Genomic DNA, 5254 nt, shown 5'->3' on the forward strand with positions numbered 1-5254 from the left:
ACACCAGAAGATTCCAGTTGCTACGTAATGTTGATAGATCATTCTACATTACACTGATACTTTAATGCAAATTCTGTCAAATTTATGCAAAGCTATATCCTTAAGGCTAAACTGATACACTAATTTCAAACTAAGAAACAAATCAGTATTAGTTAACCAGCCGTTACATTTGTGAGTGCAGCTTCAGCGCAAGCCACTAGGTGGCTTTAGATTAAAAGTGGGGATCCATTGGTGATGTCTCCTGGGACTCAAATCTGAGCTTGATCAACTCCCATAAGGTAACTTTGATGAGGGTGTCTGATAGTGAAAAATTTAAAACATCCTATGGTTACTGGATTACTGAAGTTACACCCCAAAGAGAACATTTAAAAGACATATCTTAAATACAAATATATCTTTAAAAATGCTTGAACTGATATCATACAGAATTCACATAACTGCTTTTTTGCATCTAAGGTCTTTTAAAGATCACATTTTGCATTTATATATATTTTTAAAAAGAATAATATTAATTGAAGCTTACGAAAAATGTAGGAAAGGTGATAAATATTGTCTGGTTTTAATAGTCCATAAATTTAAGTGGAATTTACCTGGTATTTCTAATAAAAAATATCAATCAAGAAGTGAAAACTAGAAAAAGTTCTAAAGAAAAATGCTTAATTTTTCCAGAACCTTTAGGTTCCTCTGATTGGGGTAGTGTAATATCAAACTCCCTGCTAAACTGCTACAAATTATTTTTTTCCTCCTCTCTTTAACTCCCATTTTCTCCATATATGTGTTTGGCTTCTGTTCATTAATCTCAGTCTCACTGTTTTTGCCCGTTGATTTGAGGTGTCCACACTGAGCAAACCTGCGTGTCATGTCTGTGGGAGTCATATGCCATATTACCAGCTCCGCTTGCAGTCATTGTTGCATTTGTCTTCGCAGGCAGCCTGGTAAAGAGAATCAAATCACATTTGCCTGTCCTGTCATATTCTCATCAAAGAGATTGTTGTGACCCTGTTTATGTACAAAATGTGTGTGTTCATATGCGCCGCTTTTGTATGTACAGTATGTGCAAGCGTGTGCTACTGAAACAACTACCACATAATGAAGCTGTATACAGCAGTGAAACAGGACAGGGACATATTGCACTGCAGGCTCTTGTTAACTCCACACTGATAAAGGGGCATTGTTACAAAGAGAAAGTCACTGAGACAAAAATGAGAAGGTTTTTTTAAAAGATAATAATAATAATATGATGTTTTAGACTAATTTTTTAATTCTTTACTTGTAAGTACACAAAATATTGATCTCATAAAATAAAACATTATTTTAAAGATAAGGTTAACACATTAATTTTAATATTTTAAGACTAGAATGATAAATAAAATGTGCATAGTATAAAAGGAAGGGCTATAATAAGGGGAGCGATGTTAGACAGACTAATTTACATGGATTAAATGAAGAAAAAAAACCCAGAGTGGATACACAGGGCCGAATCATTTGTCTACAACTTACTTGTGAGGAGACACTATCCACCTTTAGCACACATACACACACACACACACACACTCACACAAATCACATCAGTTTTGCTAATGAAGCAAATTATTTTGGTAATCTTTGTTTGAACTAAGACTCGTGGTAAGAAATGCGGGATATTACTGGGCAACCTGGGTGTAGAAAGACTGAGCATATGGCAGAAATGCAGAAAGAAATGTTAGTTATTAAACTGTAACCATCCAATTTATTTTCATTTCTTTTCATAAAGTCTGTTCTTTGTCAGACATTACCTGTGTGTGTGTGTGTGTGTGTGTGTGTGTGTGTGTGTGTGTGTGTGTGTGTGTGTGTGTGTGTGTGTGTGTGTGTGTGTGTGTGTGTGTGTCTGAATGTTATTAGAGACCTGCTGGCAGATTTCACAACTTTCAAGTTGTCAATCTTCAGACAAAGTCAGTTGATCTGAACTAAAGCTTTGTGTCTTAAAAGAGGTCTGGAACATTTTACGCCTCAAGTGATTCCGTTTTTTGACTACTTTTTCTTTGGTTAAGAACATTAGTGAGAGCCAGATTTTTTTTTTTACATGGGCGCTTGTCAAAAAGCTGGAAGTTAGGAAGGTAATTCAGACATCTGTGGTACAATCAGTATTAAAAACTAAATAATTATTTTTAAATGTTTTCAGAAGACTTAAAAAAGCAAACCTTAAAAAGTATATCAGTGTAGATTTCCATTTCTTTAAGCTGCTGGTGGAAGTTTATCAACTAAAATTTGCTAATGTTTATAATTTCGATATATATATGAATTCCTCTTTGGGCATCAATTAAAACTCTGATACTCATCTCCTTTCATCAAAATGCCGTACTTAGAAGCATTTATTTTCTAATGAAAATATTAATTGCATCACCTAATGTGGACTGGGTTCATAATATGCTATATAAAGATATAGATCTTTATATAGCATATTATGAACCCAGTTCATAATATGCAAATTATTGCAAATTATTGCCCTCCCTTGCCATACTTCAGCCGCTTGCCTGGAGCCTCAATGTGCCTCTGCAACCAGTTGCCCCAATCACGCTCATGTTTTCCAGATACTCATGAAGGAACATGGAACATAAACCCAGTCCATACTGCTGAAGTGTGTGCTTTGTTAAGTAGAAGAGGAAGAACGCTTTAAATCTGGAGACCCACAAATGGGAACATCTCCACTTCTTGTTTGTCATGAAGACTTTTCCACTGAGTGATGTCTGTGTGACATCTGTTTCTATATACTAGCTGTAGCTTTCCCTCAATCAGTAGTCTGTAACGTTACTTTAAATTCAGTAACTTTTATCCATTAAGTGTTTGTCCCTTATATTCCTGGACATGTGGGAGAACATATCCAGGGAGATTTCCTCAGGGGTCTGCCTGCGGGGTTTTTTTTTTCCCCGTTCTGTCTCTCCTGCACCCTGGCTAATCAGCACTTGGTATTTAAAGAGTGGCTGCCCTCCACCAGATCATTGTCACCATCATGATGTTCCCTGCTTGAAGCCTGTGTGGTCATTCCTAGATCACTAACCTGCATTTCTCAAAGGAGTTTGGAGAGCACTGCTGAAGAGCACTACTGAAGAAAAATAGGTGGCTATTTATCTTGAACCAAGCTTCGGAGTCAACAGAAGTCCTGCAGGACATGTGACTATGCTGAAGATACACTATTCCTCCATCCAATAACATAATGAAGCAGTTTGCATAAACCGACGTAGGTTCAGACAACAGTAGGTCTATGTGTTTAGGTGAGAAGAGGATATGGAGATGACTGCTAGGTGCCAGGCTTTTATCAGTGTGTGACTTTGTTAGTATTACATCTTGACCTTCTCCATATTTGTATGATGTATAACCAGGTATTACATACGATCTCTGGTCGTCAGGTTTTTGTGTGACCTTCACCATTATTAACTATGATTAATCAGTGTGTCATCAGAGCAGAGCTGTGAGTTTCTGTGTAATGTACATGGCCCTCTTCATTTGATTTGCATACTCTGTATGTTGTATGCCCCCATACCCTGATTACTGAACTATCAAAAAGTCAGATTAAAGTGTCACTACCCCAGCGGCTCAACATTTATTATTAAATTATTTATTATTAAACTGAAGATATTTTCGCTCTTGTGTTTTTTTACATATATATATTTGAAATATATAAATGTATAGAATTACTCGCACCTTTTTTTTTTTTCTTGGCAGGGTTGGGGGTATGCAGGTCTGAACCACCTGACTTTCCACTTTATGGACTCCCAGTACAGTGACTGAGTCTCACTAAAAGAAAAATGTAGGTTGACCCAGGAAATCTGTGTGTGTGTTTGTGTGTGTGCGCAATTGATATACACATGTGGCAAGATTTGTCAGAGGTAGCAAAGGAATAGTTTCAGTACTGTGTGCAGAATTGTACACATATTGTTGAAACAGGGGAGTTTGGCATGAAACAGGCTGTCTGTTCTGAAAGCAGAGCATGTGTGCGTGTTTGGGCTTTTGTGTGCGCTGTAGCTGTGCGCTCTACTTTCTGAGAGCACAGGGCGGAGGGAGCGAAGCGGAGCGGGGCGTAATTAGGCCACGATTTGAACTCTCTTAGTTCCTCCCTGAGAGGGGGCACATGGTCATGCCAACTATTATAAATCGAGCTGGGTTGTATACTGTATGTGTTCACGTGGGTGTAGTAGTGTGTGCCTCAGTAATTTCTGTATGTGTATGCATGAAAGATATAGAAGGAAGGAGAGAGATGGCTTCTGATTGGTTTAAAGTATGTTAAATATAGCTTCAGGAGGGCAACCTAATTTGTCACTGGTTTAAGTTGGTTGGCTTTTTAATATACTGTAAATTCAACTCCGAACTGATGTGTGATGTTAAACTACACCCTCACAGCTTTTTAAAAAAAATTGACTTCTTTAAACCAAATGGCAATGTCACGAGTCAGTAAAGGCCCAAAATATTAATAATATTGTGTCCATGAGAATGTTTCTTCACCCGTCATCCTACCAGCGGGGTACAGATGAGGTATGTGTTTTGTCATATTTCAAAGATGCATTATTCTATATTGCTTTTTGTGATTTTATCAATCAATTTGTACTTTATGATTTCATTATTTCCTGTTTCAGTTTTTATTAATGTTTTTTAAAAACATGAACGTAATGGCATCCTGGTGACCACAGGCAAAAACTTAAATTTGCATATGCTCAGTTTTAATATTAAGAAGTACTGAATAACTCTAACTGTATTTGCCATGGATTTTATTATAAAATATCACATGCATGGAAACGTTATGCACAAGCTGAGAAGTGTCACGTATCATGTGTCACGATATATTTTTAACAAGCAATTTCAGGTCTACAGACATTTATGTGCTAACAGGTCATGTAAACTAAATAATACTTCTGGACTTCCTTGATGTTTGTTTATTTTTGGTTTTTGTGAAGACAAAATACTGTATAATGTTGTTGTTTAACATGTGTAAATGCTCTATATTTAGTATTCTCAGCCATTCCATCCATGCATTTACTTTTCTTCTAATATTACCTCAATAACCATGTTACCTGAAGGAGCATGTTACACACCTTCCCTTGTGTTTGCTTCCTCTTTTCTGCTCCACTATCTCGTCTCTCTTTCTCAGGTTGATGTAATTAATTGATTGACCTGCACCTATTTAAATGAGGCTCTTTCTCCAGACCAAGAACCTCTTCAGCATCCAATGATACCTGCTTCTTTGTGGGGATGTGTTTTCTTTCCTTTTTGGATTTAGGTC

This window comes from Oreochromis aureus, linkage group 1, assembly GCF_013358895.1.
Source record: "Oreochromis aureus strain Israel breed Guangdong linkage group 1, ZZ_aureus, whole genome shotgun sequence".
Classification (NCBI taxonomy): domain Eukaryota; kingdom Metazoa; phylum Chordata; class Actinopteri; order Cichliformes; family Cichlidae; genus Oreochromis; species Oreochromis aureus.